This window comes from Sceloporus undulatus, chromosome 2 (genome assembly GCF_019175285.1).
Source record: "Sceloporus undulatus isolate JIND9_A2432 ecotype Alabama chromosome 2, SceUnd_v1.1, whole genome shotgun sequence".
NCBI classification, from domain to species: domain Eukaryota; kingdom Metazoa; phylum Chordata; class Lepidosauria; order Squamata; family Phrynosomatidae; genus Sceloporus; species Sceloporus undulatus.
The window spans coordinates 251305423-251321392 of record NC_056523.1 but is presented as its reverse complement, the minus strand read 5'-3'; the positions used below and the strand labels follow the sequence as shown (position 1 = coordinate 251321392).

Below are 15970 nucleotides of genomic sequence, written 5' to 3'. Positions count from 1 at the left end.
TTGTTGTTGTTGTTGTTAGCTGCCCTTGAGTCAACTTCGATTCATGGCAACCCTGTGGATGAGACACCTCCAAGACTCCCTATCTTCCACTGCTCTGCTCAGACCCTGCAAACCCATGCCTGTGACTCCCCCCCCCCCCCCCCGCTTGAGCCCATCCATATGGCATGCGGACTTCTCCTCTTTCTTCTTTACATTTCCTAGCATTATTGTTTTCTCTAATGATCCATTCCTTGTCATTATGTGGCCAAAGTATGACAGCCTCAGTTTGATCATCTTGGCTTCCCAGGAGAGTTCTGGTTTGATCTGTTCAAGGACCAATCTGTTTGGTTTGATCTGTTCAAGGACCAATCTGTTTGCCTTTTTGGCTGTCCACGGTATCCTAAGCACTCTTCTCCAGCACCACATTTCGAATGCATTGATTTTCTTTCTGTCTGCTTTCTTTACTGACCAGCTCTCACATCATACATGATGATGGGAAATACAAAGGCTTGGAAAATTCGGACTTTAATACTCAGGCCCCATTCAGATTTGCTATTAAATATCCTGTGGGCCTCCCTCCTCTTCCGTGGCCATGAGGTTGGGCAAGGGGCTTTTTATTGTTGTTTTTAAGATTGTTGTATTTGTTTTTAACCTTTGTACTTTGTTTGCACTTGTTGCATCTTGTAAGCCGCCCTGATCGTCCGGAAGGGCGGGATACAAATAAAATTTTTATTATTTATTATTATTATTAGCCCTGGATGGAAGCGGGCAGAATTGGGCCCCTTCCCCCCAAATCTCTCCGGAAGCAAGTGCTGACTACGAAATATCTTAATCGGGGTTATTTACTCTTGGACGCCATTGCAGCTCCTAGAGGAGAGTTCATATTTGTGGTAATCGGTTTTAAAAAATGCTCCTTTGCTGTCAATCAAATTCTCTTCTGCTTTGTTAAAGGTGACGTTTCTTACAGCGATTGGACAACCGGATGGGTGATTTCCCCCCTTTCCCCTCCTCCTTTAAAAAAAAACAGGCGCCCAGTATGCGCACATTTTGTCAAACCTAAAAACCTCCTGTTTGTGTTGTGGGGATTTGGGTCAGTGCAGGCTATGGCTCCTCCCTTGGCCCCGTTTTTAACCCCAAAATGCAATCAAATTTAAAAACCTCCTATGTGTGTGTAATGGCTCTTCCCTTGGCCCCATTTGCCCCAAAATGCAAGCTAATGCCATCTCTGCATCCTGCATCCTCTCTCCTTGCCACCCCAGAATGCCTCATAATAATAATAAATTCCTCACCTTGGAATGCCAGAAATGCCATGCATCCATTGCTTTCCCTAGGCTACCCCTGAATTCCTTAGAAACAGTAACAAAAGCATTCTGTATCAATTTGCCAAATTGGAAAGAGCAACGTTTGTAACATTTGCATTGTAGCATTCTCATAGAAAAAAAGCCTTGCAAATGCCTTTTGCAAAGTGCCTTGCTGCTGGAAGCCGAAATGAAAGGGAAGCAGGCAGCCAGCCACTTTCTATCTATCTATATATCTACCAGATGTGCATAGTCTGCAAAAAATAATTTTAAAAAATTAAAAAAGAGAGAAATCTGCCTGGTGGGAGAGCAGAGGCTTGCTCCATTTGGTGCCCTCCCTCTGAACTTGACCCTTCGTCTTGCTCCTTCCTCCTCCTCCTCCATTACATTCTATCTATATAGCTATCTACCAGCTACAAAAAACATGCACATTTTCTGTCAAAAATAAGTTTAAAAAATAAAAAAAAGTGAAAGCTCCCTGGTGCTTCTCCTCCTGGTCCTGCTCCCGATTGCCCTCCATGGCCCCCTGCTTTCCCCCGGCTCCTTCATCTTCCTCCTCCTCCTGATCCTCCTCCGTCTCTGGGGACCCTTTGGCTCCTTCCTCCTTCTCCGATGAGGGGGAGGAAATGCTCTGCCCTCTGCCCTCCCTCTGCCCTAAACCCCTCCCATGAACTTGACCGGATCATGCTTGAGGGCAAGTTCATATTCGCAGAACCCGGGTTTTTAAAAAAGAGACGGCTTTTTCTCTGAGTTGAAAAGACATTTGCCCCTGAACTGATGTGAAAGCCTCTCATTTGCTTGTGATAAATTCGGGGCCAATATGAACTTCATGTGCAATATTTGATTTCTGATCCGGGGTAAAAGGTAGTCTGAATGGCCCCTCAGTTGTATATCTTTATTCTTCAGGATCTTTTCTAATTCCTCCATAGTTGCCCTACCTATTTCTAGTCTTCTTCTTATTTACTCACTGTAGTCACTTCTCTGGTCAATGCTTGATCCTAGGTATGGGAATTCTCTGACTATTCCGATTTCTTTATTGTATAGATTGAATGTTTCTATTTCTTCTATGGTCATTATTTTAGTTTTCTTTATATTCAGCATTAATTCTGCCTTTGCACTCTCATCTTTAACCTTCTAGGTTCCAATTCTGTGCTCTTTTCCACCAGTATTATTGTGTCATCAGCATACCTTAGGTTGTTGATGTTCCTTCCTCTTATTGTTGCTCCTTCTTCTTCTGAGAGCTAATCTTTTCTTAGCTTTTCATGATCTATGCAGTCAAAAGCTATATAAAGCATATGAATGTCCTGCTGGAAACCTCAAATTACAGTATGTGAAGAGAGGAACTTGTGGTAGATGTGCCTCATTAAAGTAAATAATACCTCAAGATCCTAAGTTTGTACAAGAAGTAGTGTTCTTATCTTAGCATGTTAAGAGAGGATGGCTGCATTTTATATAAGTAAATCATACTTTTTAATTTCTTTTCATATATCATATGTATACTGTTGTTGCTGCTGTTTTTCTGTGGCTTCAAATCATTTTCAACTTACGGCAACCCTAAAACAAATTTATCACAGATTTTCTGGGGCTGAGAGTGTGTGATTCACCCAAGGTGACTCTGGGTTTCCATGGCCAAGTGGGGAATTGAACCCTAGTCTCCAGAGTCATAGTCCAGCACTCAAACCACTACACTACACTGGCTCTCTCTCAATGTACAATGTACTCGTATTAATTTTTCAGTTTATAAATAGACTTCATTATGCAATACCTCCAGCCTTCAGTTTCCAAGAACTCCTAAAATATAAAGAGGATTTTGAAATGCAGAGATGTACAGACGTTTCAGAGTCTAACACTCAAGTGTGCTGACTAATTTTTAATTAAATATACACAGCCTAGTGCAATTTACAAAGCAATTTATGAGTATTTAGTCAGAAGTATGGTCCACTGTGTTAAAATGAATGTACTCCCTAGTAAATTTGTCTAGGCTGCAGCCTTAGCCTTTTATCATGAACCATTTTAGCTTGTTTCAAAAGACTGTTTTTGTAATTTTTCATGGAAATCAAAATAAAATTATTTATTGTTATTATGGTTCAAACAGATAAAATTCCTATCTGTTTGGATCATAGCAGTAGATTTAATGCAAAACTGTAGAAAAGATGAGGGAAAACAACATTCTTATTGCTCAGAAAATGTTGAGGAATGTTTAAAGTATCCAAGAAAAATGACTGTTCGTGGGAAAGAAGGTAACCTGCTATGGCCTATTATTAGTATGTTCATTTTATTCCCAAAGGCTAGATTATTTCTGTTTGTTATTTAAAGATTGCTTAATTTCCTATTTAGGAAGCGTTCAGAAACAAACTAAAATTTAGTGTTGGTTTGCTTGAAATACTCTCTGCATTTCATTTTAAATTTCAGAAATCTTTATGCTGTCTACTAGAGAATCACTCAAGGTGGCTTACATATACAACTGAATACAATATCAGGCACTTCTAACCAAAATAAGCAGTTTAAAAATAAACATATGGGTGAAAAAACATAACAGTAAAGATGACCGTAACAACAGTTAAAATGAGTAAAATATAATCACTGTTAAGCATTTGGGTACAGATGTAGTCTGGCTTCTAAAAGGTGGGAATGAACATGCTGTGTAATCATGTCTGTGGGGAATGTTTCACAGCTGAATCCAGGGCCAGCCATTGGATGGAAGCAAAGAAAAGTGACATGCTCCAGGACCACCATTGCAGGGGTTGAGGGGAATATATGAGGGCAGCAACTAGTTTCTAAATGAGGGCTGAGGAGCCAGTTCCTCTCCAGATCCTGCCAAAGTTCAGTTCCCATTATTCCTAGCCACTCTGGCCACAGGACAAGACTAATAGCAATAGCATTTATATTTCTATACCGCTTAATAGTGAACTCAGCGCTCTCTAAGTGGTTTACAATATGTAAGCCAGTTGCCCCCAACAAGCTGGATACTCATTTTACCGACCTACGAAAAGATGGAAGACTAAGTCAACCTTGAAGCCCTCCGATCAAACTCACAACCTTGTGGCTGCAGTACTGGCATGTAACCTCTGCACCACCAGGGCTTCTTGCAATGGGACTAATGGGAGTTGTAGTTCAGCAACAGCTGGAGACCACAGGTTTTCTAGTCCGGACCTGAATGAAGCATTCAGCATTGGCTCCAATAGGAGGAGTATCGTATGCTCATTTTGATCACTCGGAATCCTTTGGCCATGTACCATTGGCCATATATCTTTCTGGGGATGAAAGAGATTAGGTGACTCTATTTGCTGCAGTTGAAGTTCCTAAAAGTAGTATCAGTGTACGTCAAGGATGGTGGTGGTTCAGCTTTCTTCCCTTGATACTTGTATTAAGGGTTCTATTATGTTTCCTATGTCTTTTAGCAGCTGTACAAAGCTGCTAGATGATGTCATTCAGAGATTCGGAGTGAGGTGTCATCAATATGCTGATGACACCTAGCTCTACTTCTCTTTGTCATATGAGCTGGATGAGCTTGTGAAGCTGCTGAATCAGTGTCTGGATGTGGTAATGAGCTGGATGAGCACCAATACATTGACTCCTGGCAAGATTGAAGCACTGTGGGTAGGTCATTCTTCTGTCTGGGGAATTGTTATTTTTTATTTGGACAGGATTGCACTCTCCCTGAAAAAGCTGCCACAAAGTCTGGGTTACATTTAGATCCAGATTTCTCATGGGGGCCCTGATGGCCTTGGTAGCGTGGTATGCCTTTCACAATCTGGTGGTGCGCCAGCTGCAAACGACTCCTGTACGTGAATAAATGCAGTCAAGGACCTCCTTGGATTACTACAAAGCAATGTATATGGCAGTGCCCTTGAAAGATGCTAAGAAATAGCCATTTTAGTGTCTTGCAGCATAAAAAAGAGTAAGAGAGGGGAAGACAAAAAATGAGTGTGGCAGCACCTTTAAGACTGGTTTTTATTTTAGTATAAGTTTTCATGGATATAAACCCACTCTTTAGATGCAGTACAGAGGGATTTTAAAGCCTTAGGTTATAATGCATATTTTTACAATTATAGAAGTGGGATACAATGTAATAGGATCCAAAAAGATTCAAATCATGTCCCTTGCCTTACATTTTCAAATGACTGGGCAATATGGCCTTTCAGTTCTTTATAGTGGTGTTACTGTTGATGCGTGGAAGCAATAAATGTACTTACCAAATGTTAGCTTCTCTTGGTTCAGAATTTTACCTGAGAAAATATCTTTTGTTATATGTGCAGTAGCAAGAATGTGAAGTCGAAGGCTTTCATGGCTGGCTTCCATAGTTTTTTGTGGGTTTTTTGGGCTATGTGGCCATGTTCTATAAGCGTTCTTGCTACTCTTATAGTAGCAAGAATGCTTGTATTAATATTTGTGGTGTGCCATGAAGCTTTCCTGGTTACTGCTGAATCCTGGGTCTCCAGGCTCTGGGCTGAATCCAAGAGTACCCACAAACTGCAAACTGGTGTTTTGATTGGGAGTGTAACGCAGACTGAATCCCTATTCCCAGATCTGACCCAGATATGTCTTTTGAATAACCAGGAGCACCTCTATCTTGTTTGGATTAAGCTTCAGTTTATTCATCCTTATTACAGCTGTGCTTTAGCACAGAAACAGCTTCCTTGGAATTAGGTTGAAAGGAAAAATAGAGCTGGATATCAGCAACATAAAGGTGAAACCTATACCCCAAACTCCAGAAAACCTCTCTCATCATTTATGTGATAATAGCATAGTGGACAAGAGAGAGTCCCAAGGGATTCCATGGGCCAAGGAGTTGAACAAGAAACCCCTAGCACATACTTCTGAGAACACGCCTCTAGGAAAGAATGGAATTGAAATAGTTAAATACTTACCATACCTTAGATCAGTCATTCATCAAAAAAGAGACTGTAATCAAGAAATAGCATAAGATTAGTACAGTACTTCGAAGAGCAGCTATGAAAGAACTAGGCATGATTCTGAAATATAAAGATATATCTAATACTAAAGTTAGAATTATCTGTGCCATTGTATTTCCCATTTCTATGATTGTTAAGGAAAAAGCAACATGGGACATACAGTAAGAGAAATAAAAGATGTATGTGAGAGTCAGAGTGACTCAGCAGAAGCCAATAGAGAACCACACAGGTGTGAATGGTAAGACAATTAACAAGTGCTGAATGCCAAGGACAAGAATTGCAAAGTGGATAATTGAACACACCTGACAATTGTAAAGTGGTCAAGGCTGAGATGATGAAATCATTAATTGTGGGATGAACAAAGAGAACCAATGGGAATGATGTACACGCATACTGGGTGGAAACAGACCACAGTAGGTGGTGCCATGATTTGGCTATAATAATGACTATACATCCCAATGCATTTTGTGGGTTGTAGTGGTGGATTGTAGAGTGGATTGGAGAGAGAAGAGTTGAGTATTGTTTGGAGCTGTATATAGTAGAATAAAGTAGATCTTTTATATAAGACTACTGAGTTGTCTGGTGTCTTGGGTGAAGCTACAAGAACCAGCAGGACCCTGGTGAAGAAGGGTGAAGACTTCTGTGGAAGCAAGAGTGAGAAGGCTTGGAGAGTTTGTCGGGGTCTTCAGCCAGTTCTCTGCAACTCTTGCAAAGATACAACAACTGGCCAAAACTGGTCAGCGTGGTGCACAACCAGGTGGTGAGTTCCAGGCCAGGAGAAGAGCCACAACTCCCATCATCCCTGACAATGAATGCTTGTGAAAACTAGATGTGAAGAAAGCAGCTAGGAAGAAAATCAACTTATTTGAAATGTGCTGGGGAACACTTGAACAGATATTGTGAACTGCCATAAAGAGCAAATTAAACCTGAACACTCCCTAGAAGCTGACTAAACTGAGACTTGTACTTTGGATAAATCATGAGAAAACATGACTCACTAGAAAAGACTATAATGCATGGTAAGGTAGAAGGCAGTAGGAAAAGATGACCGCATTTCAGACGGATAGACTCAATCAAGCAAGCCACAGCGCTGAGTCTGAAAGGCCTGGACAGGGCTATTGAGAACAAAGTCTTGGAGATGTGTTGTTCATAGGGTCACCATAAGTCGAGGTCAACTTGAAGACAGTTAACACACACAGCACACAAATCCAGTTAATGCTAATAATCTTCTTGTTTCATGAGAATAGAAGGGTATATATCATTTTAAAGTATTTACATTTTTGCAATGCAGGTGGTATGATAAAGTAGAGGAGGCAGGTATGAGCCAAAACTTCCCAAGGTCATTCTGGCTTATATTGGTTACAGCTTAACTTGTCACATTGGAACAGTGGGGCTTAAGTAATAGACCTTTGTCACTTTTTTGTGTCATCTAACAGAATACATTTAAAGACAGGTCATATAGTACAGTTATAAATCTTTGCTTATTTTGTTACTGTATGCAAGAACAAATAATGCGAACAACTTTCTCCTCGTTTCATAAGAATACAAGGGTTTCTACACAATTTCAAAGTATTTATACTTTGGCAGTGCAGGTGGTATGATAACAAAGTAGAGGAGGCAGGCATGAACCAAAACTTCCCAAGGTCATTCTGCTAGGAAGAAACTGAATGGAAGAGCAAGAAGGGGGACAGTATGGGAAAGGAGAGAACCAAAGTTGTTTTGAGATGGTAATGAATGAACAATTATCCTACTAATTATGTGCGCTCTAATTAGGCATTGCTAATGCTTGTTATTTTAGTTCTGATTATGAACGTTTCTGGTGTGGACCTATAGTAACTGAATAAAGGTTTGCTGATGTTAACTAAAGCCTGAATTTCTGAATTTGGTTAAGTGCTGAATTTGACAATCTGTGACAAAGAGAACACACATTGCCTGCTAACACAGAGGCATCATTCCACATACATATTTACCCAACCCATAATGCAAACCTATATGTGGATTCAGATGGAACATCCACCATATTCAGTAGAGTTTACTTCCAGATAAATTTGCATGGGATTATAGTCCTAGTCTCTTAATCTGGATTTCTTCCTGACTCATATCCATTGCATCAGATTTCTAGATGTATTAGACTGAATTAAGAACCAGTTTAACAAATATAACACATGCTACTTGCCAGCACGAATCATACTACGATGGCAGTTGAAGAGTGTATTATTACTAGTTAAAGTATTTCTAAATTGCCTCCTGGAACAGCAGGTCCCAAGGTGTTGCACGACAAATAAAAGTAGATTTAAAAAAAAAAACTTGAAAGCTCATTAAAATACTCTTTAAAAATATTTTAAAACACCCTTAAAACAATCCTTAAATATAATTTACAAGCAATCAAAATAAAAGAGCAGTTTCAAACATCAAATGCCATGTGGAACACTGATTTAGCTGCCCACCAGAAGCTCAAAACATGGCACCTGTCTGACTTACCTTGGCAAGGAGTTCCATAATTAGGGTGCTGCTACACTGAAAGCCCTGTTATGCACGTATGGTCCAAAACACATTGCAGAAATAATTCACTTTGAGACCAGTTTTAAGTGTCCTGGCTCAATGCTAGGGAATCCTAGGAATTGCAGTTTATTGTGGCACCAGAGCTCTCTGACACAGAAGGCTAAATGTCTCAGAAAAATACAGTTCCCAGAATTCCCTAGCAGAATTCTTATTTTTGCAGTGTGTTTTGGACCTATGTCAGCCTAACTCATGAGATGTTGGGACATTATTATTATTGCAATAGAGTCCACCGAGGATCTCATATTTTAGCCAAGCCCATATGGGAGGAGGTGGTCTTTCATATAGTGCTTTGTAGGTCAAAAACTTAAGTTGAGCTTGGAAATGCTACAGAGATCACCAAAGCTCACAATCCAAACATGATCTTGCTCTGTCTGTGGAGATCTTGGTTCTTAAAAGTCATCCTCTGGAGACGACACTGACTATGTGAACTGGCTTCCACAATGGCCAGGTAATAATACTGTCTGCACATTAGATTTGTAGGTGTGAAAAGTTGTTTTTAGTGGCTACCTTTCAACTATGGAACCCCATTTGAGATTTCAGACTCACTAAAGACCAAGTAGGGTAATATTTTTGTGTGCATCATCTTGAGGTACACAGTCGACCCGCCATATGCATGGATTCTGCATTCATGGATTCCACCATCCACAGTTTGAATATTTACATTCCAAAAAGCAAACCTTGATTTTGCCATGTTATATAAGAGACACAATTTTACTACGTCATTGTCTTTAATAGGACTTGAACGTTCACAGATCACAGATGTGGATATCCATGGAAACTAACCCCAGCAGGTACCAAGGCACATTGTACAATCATTTTATATATGTTCAAGGACTGGGATTTCAATCAAACAGCTTGCTCTCATGCTGCTGAAGCTATGTGAAATTTTGGGATAGTTTTGGTGGCAGGTATAGCATTACCTTTGAAAAGACGGAGAGGTAGTCAGAAGTGGCCTTGCAGTGTGTAAGTGATGTTTCCCCAGGATGACATTAAACAATGCAGACTGTTGATTGAAGTTTTCTGTTTGTGAAACATTTAGAATGTTTTATGTCTTTAAATGACTTTTGTATCAGTTTTATCTATGCTTGAATATATAGTTATGTTACTTGCCTATGACCTCCAAATGTAAAGACCTTTTCTTTTAAACAAAAAGTACAAAACAAAACTGGACAAATCTAGTTATTTCCAGGCATGTAGTTTACAAGATTGCAGCCTTAGAGGTTTAATGCCCACATAACTTTGTATAGTACTGCTATAGCTATTCTTTATTCTGTTAAATTTTAATAAATATATACACACACCACACAAGCCAACCCAATCCAGAGGACCGAAGACAGGTAAATAAATTTGAAACGATACTAGATTTCATCCAGGGCAAAACGACAGAATAATACAAACTCCCTGGGGCTTCTGGAAGATGAGGTCCAACACACCTGGAGGGCCAAAGTTTGGGAACCACTGGTCTAAATGAAGACATTCTCTCTCTCTCTCTCTCTCTCTCTCTCTCTCTCTCTCTGCAACCACAGGGCAGAAATAACTCAATTTGGCACCAACTTCTGTGGCTCAGTGTTATGAAATCCTGGGGGCTGTAGTTTGTTGTGATGCCAGAGCTTTCCGACAGAGGTGGTTAAATGTCTCACAAAACTAAAGTTCCCAGAACTGCATAGCATTGTGCCATGGAAGTTAAAGTGGTGTCAATTTGGATTATTTCTGCAGTGTGGATGGAGACTTTCTCTGGAAATACAAGTCTTGAAACTGAAGGGAATGCTGAAAAGCAAGTGGAAAAGTAGAAAACAGAGAGGAGAAAAGCTCCACCTGCTTTGGGATGGCCAATTGTTTAGTTCTGTTTGAAGCTCAGTGTGTTTCAGCCTTCTTCAGGGGTCTTCAAAAGAAATTGATGAAGTTGTAAACACTCTCCAAAATACAGGGTACAGTGGGACCTTGGCATCCACAGGGAATCAGTTCCAGACACCCCTGTGGATCCCAAAATCTGCAGCACCTCAAGTCCCACTGTCCCCAATGGTGGTGCATGCACATGGACACACCAACATTAGGGACAGCCCCGCACTCTCAGACCAGGTTAATGACAACATCCCACAGAGCGTTCACAGCTACAGCCCCTAAATTGTGGAACACCCTGCCGGAGGAGATCCATCTCATCACAACCTCGACCTTATATAGGAGAGCATTAAAATAATTGCCCCACTTCGGACTACGACTGACTGATTATTGGATGATTAGGCAATGGTTTAGCTATTTATTGCATGAATGTTAGTATTTATGATTATATTTTTATATTGTATTGTGTTGTTTTTGTTGATGTAATCCCGCCTTGATCTGCAGGAGAGGTGGGAAATATAAATAAAATTATTATTATTATTATTATTATTATTATTATTAATGGCGGTGTGGCCACATGCATGCACCACTATTGGGGCTTACAAGGGCCTGGAGCATTATGACCAGCACTGCCAGTTTCCGGGGAATTCCCTGGAATCTGGGGATTTAATTAATTTATTTCTGGGGATTTTGACTGAATATTCCGGTAAATGTTGGGGAATTCTGGGGATTTTGGATTTTGGTAAAACATTCTGGGGATATATCTTTGAGGCTTGTTGTCAACACTGGTTATGACGATGTTCCAGAAGAAGAAGACGGCTTAATGATATTTGAATAAATGTAGATTGTTGTACCATACTTAATAAAAAAAAAGAAGACATCCCCTGAAAAATAAGCCACAGAGTGTCTTCTTGAGGAAGAAAGATGACTTTTTAAAGTCTGTTTAAAATGTATATATTTTGTACTCTTACAATGTTTTTATATTGTTAAATTTTATATTTTCTTTTAATATAATTTTGTAATTTGATAATTTACTATGGTGTTTATTTCATAGAATCATGTGATTTATTTATGTTTGTTGACTGATGTCTGTTTGATGTTTGACCGGTCGGTCGTAATAAATTTATAAGGCAGTGTCTTATTTTCGGGGAAACACGGGAGCTATATTAAAAATCACACTTTCAAATCACAACTGTCGCAGGCGCTGCCTAAATGCCTTTGCTTAGACACAGTGAAGATTCGGTCGAAACGTCGTGTGGTTAAAGATTTATTTTTTTTAAAATTTCAATTTTTTGAATATTTTTTTGAAATTTTAATTAAACAAAATTCTAGGGCGATTCCTTTCTCCTCCCACTGAGCTTCCTCTCCACTGCCATCGTCTCTTAAAGGATTTCAATGGGAAGCAGATGAAGGCCTAAGTGGAGGAGAGACAGTGTAGTGTTGTCTCACAGACACAGACACCCCTTTTTCAGGGTGTCACTTGGTACGGTCCTCCTCATCCAGCACCCCCCCAACCCCCTAGTGACGTCACTGGTCCTCGTATTAGGTTTGGGCGTTGAGGGAAGGCGCGCGCCAGAAGGGAACGAAGGAGGAGGAATAACGGTCGCTGAAGGGGGTCGGGTGGTAGGAGAGAGAAAGGCGTTTATTAATATTAACCGCCATCCTCAGGCAAAAGGGGGCGGGGCCGAGCGCGAGGGAGGGAGGGAGGAGGAGAGCGCGCGCGCCCGCGCGCCCGCCCGCCTGCCCGCGCGGTGACGTCACCAGGATGCGGACAGGTCTCTACCGCGTCCGCTGGCTCCTCTTAGGAGCCGCTCTTTCCCTTCCTCAGCAGCAGCAGCAGCAGCAGCAGCAGCAGCAGCTTCTCACCTGCCTCGCCCCAGGAGAGTGCTTCCCTTCTGCGGCTGCGCAGAGGGCGGTGCGGCGCTGAAGGTGCCCGGAGGAGGAGGCCTCCTCCTGGAAGAGAGAAGGTGAATGGGGGCCATGGAAGGAGAGAGGGAAGCAGGGGAAGCTGAGCCCCATTTTCCTCCAAAGACCCCGCCTGCCCCGCCCTCCTTTTCCCGGACGCGTCCTACATCCCAGCCCTCTGTCCGGAAGGAGGGAAGAAAGGCAGCCCCCCTCTTCTTCTAATCCCCTCCTCAAACCCTTCTGCTGCAGCCTTTTAAACTCCATTGCTGCATCCACACTGGAGAGAGAACCCGGTTTGGCACCGCTTTAAATGCTTCTTGGCTCAAGTGCTATGGAATTCTGGGAGTTGGAGTTTGTTGCCCCCCAACCAACTCCCAACTCCCAGAATTCCATAGCACTTGAGCCAGAAAAGAGTTAAAGCGGTGCCAAACCGGGTTATTCCTCCAGTGTGGATGCAGCCGACGTTTTCTTGAGAAATGGCTGGGTGGGTGGGATGAGGAGGAGGAAGGTGCCCACCTTTGGTCTCTCATTTGGGCGTTGTGTTGGGGGGGGTCCATGGGTATTTTATTATGTATGATGTATTTTAGACTGTTTTTATCGTATTGTAAGCCGCCTCGATCCTGAGGGGGAGGCAGGGCAAATATAAAATTTATTATTAATCATTATTATTGTTATTATTGCTGTGATTTGTTCGTTATGGGTTTATGGGGCGTTCTGTTTTATTGTATTTTGAAGTTTTTTTAATATTGATGTAAGCCGCCTCAATCTCAGGCAGGGTATGTATATTTATTTATTTATTTATTTTTGGTCCAGTCTGTGTTGGAGAAATAATCCGGTTCAAGCCCGCTTCAACTGTCCTGGCTCAGCGCTAGGGAATCCTGGGAGTGGTAGTTTTATTGTGGCACCAGAGCTCTTTCTGACAGAGAAGCCTCAATGTCTCCCAAAATTACAGTCCCAGCATTCCTTAGCATTTAGCCAGGGCAGGTAAAGCAGCCTCAAAATGCATTACTTCTGCTGTGTGCTTTGGACCTTTAAGGCAGATCTTCAAGGCATTTTTTTCTTGTCAAGGGCTGTCTGTCTTGTGTGCCATCAGCTTCTGACCTTGCTGTGTATGTTTCTCCTCTCTATTTGTATACATATGTGTTTGTTGTTGTTGTGTGCCTTCAAAGTAATTTACAACTTACGGTTTTCTATCATGGGGTTTTCTTGGCAAGTTTCTTCAGAGGTTTTTCCCCCTATCCTCTGAGGCTGAGAGAGTGTGACTTGCCCAAGGTCACCCTGTGGGTTTATATGGCCCAGCCAGGATTCGAACCCTGGTCTCTCAGTGCCCTACACCATACTGCATACTACACCATACAGTCCCCCTCCCCCCATTGCTGGTAACTCTCAAGGGACTGGCATCCAATGACCATGGACTGGAGCGCCACTTGAAGGAGCACTGATTTACTCTGGTTGTTAGAACAACAGCCTTGTAAAGGGCACCAGAAGAGGATCCCTCCATGATGTGAGAATGGGTTCTCTGATGCCAAATGAAATTGACAATCAAATTAGTACATATTGAGGCTGAAAGAAGAAGTAAAGGCCTTTGTGCATGTGCTGCTCAAATGTCAGTGTACAGTAACTGACTGGGAAAGGGATCATAGTGTTGAGAAGGGTAGTTTTGTGATAACTTTGGCCAAGTGTGCCACTGCTGTAAAAATGGACAAATGCCACCAAGGCATAATTAGAAAATGACCTAAAGACGAAATTGTCAATATCATACTGTCCTTGTTGTTGTTAACTGCCCTTGAGTTGGCCCTGACTCATGGCGACCCTGTGGGTGAAACATCTCCAAGGCCCCCAATCCTCTCTACTTAAGACCTAAGCCTTAGGTCCTGTAAATGCAGGCCGGTGGCCTCCCTGATTGAGTCTATCCACCTGGCATGTGGTGTTCCTCTCTTTCTACTGCCTTCTACTTTTCCTAGCATCTAATTAGTCATGCCTTCTTGTGATGTGGCCAAAGTACAACAGCCTCATCTTGGTTTCCAGGAAGAGTTCCATCTCTGCTTCCTTCACCGTCTATCTCTAACATCCATACTTGGTAATGGGGAATATGATGGCTTGTACAATTCTGATTTTAGTTTTCAGTAGTACAGTGGGTTCTTGTTATCCGCTGAGGGTTGGTTCCAGGATCCCCATGGATACCAAAACCCATGGATGCTCAGGTCCCATTAAATACAACGGCATAGTAACATGGTGTCCCATATACAGTATAAAATAGAAAATCAAGGTTTGCTATTTGGAATGAATACTTTCCCCCCCGTATTTTCAAATTGTGGATGCTTGAATCCGTGGTTAAAAAAAAAAGTGGATAAGGAGGACTGACTGTATATCTTTACTCTTTAGGATCCTTCGTAGTTCTTTCATGGCTGCCTTCCCATTCCTAGTCTTCTGATTTCTTGACTGCAGTCTCCGTTCTGATCAGTGTTTGATCTATCCATATAACTTTAAGTTTGTTATAGTGCATCCTTGTAACTATAAATATAAGGATATACTATCCTTATACAAGGGCCTAAATACCCTAATTGGACCAGATCTCATCTGATATTGGAAGCTACACAGGGTCACCCCTGCTCATACTTGGAGGAGAGGCCACCAATGAATACCAAGTGCTGTTGACTATACTTCAAAGGAAGGAACTGGCAAAACCAGCTCTGAGTATTCCTTGCCTAAGGAAACCCTATGAAATTCTGGTCCCCACACCTGAGAAAAGAATACTGTGGAGCTGAAAAAGATGCAAAAGAAAGATAATCAAATCAAGGCACTGGAGCAATTTCCTGTCACGGAGGGTTACAGTGTCTGTGACTGATTACAGTATTGAAGGAGGGGGGGATAGAAGGAAGTAAGCAAAGATGTGTTTATAGCATTGTACTTGGTATGTGTGGTGGCTAGGAAGAAGCTCCTTTTATCCTCTTGTGATACTATAATCTGGTCATGTACTGAAATTATGTATTGAGAGATTCAGGCGAGATTAAAAAGAAGTACTTCTTCACGGTCAAACTGTAGAAGTTGCTACCACAAGGAGAGTGATGGCTGCCAGCTTGGTTAATTTTTGAGTGAGGGTTAGATATATTGGTGGAAAATGAGGCTATGTGTAGTTGCTAGTCATGATGAATATATCCCCTTCAGTACCAGAGGCACTTGGTGTTCCTTTGATCTGAACCAGCAAGGCTCTTTTTATTTTCTCAATGTCTGACAAGTTTATTTATTTCTCACAGGTGTTGCTTCTAGAATAGATATGAAATCCAGTAATACTATCCATAATCCATGTTATATTATCCAGAAGATGCAGTGGTACTCTGAGGGCATGTTTCTGTTTATTAAATAAGCTTGATTATTATTAATCTCAGTCCATGGATATTGCTTATTTTAACCATTCTTACATTGTATATTATCCCTACCCTCACTGTTCTAGAAGTGGCTTGCTTTAGC

At 41.5% G+C, this 15970-nt stretch overlaps 1 protein-coding gene across 5 annotated transcripts in view; it reads left to right on the top strand.

Moving 5' to 3' along the window:
* The window catches only part of AGTPBP1 (ATP/GTP binding carboxypeptidase 1), a 93714-nt gene that overhangs the window by 5720 nt on the left and 72024 nt on the right, over nt 1–15970 (top strand). For 3 of the 5 annotated variants that reach the window (XR_006102531.1, XM_042455269.1, XM_042455265.1), the window contains exon 1: nt 12426–12561. The exons of 1 other annotated variant lie outside the window; for it this stretch is intronic. The gene's annotated coding sequence lies outside the window, so the exon portion shown is untranslated. Of the gene's footprint in view, nt 1–12425; nt 12562–15970 lie in introns of those variants that run through there. One more of the 5 variants, XM_042455267.1, reaches the window with a different exon arrangement.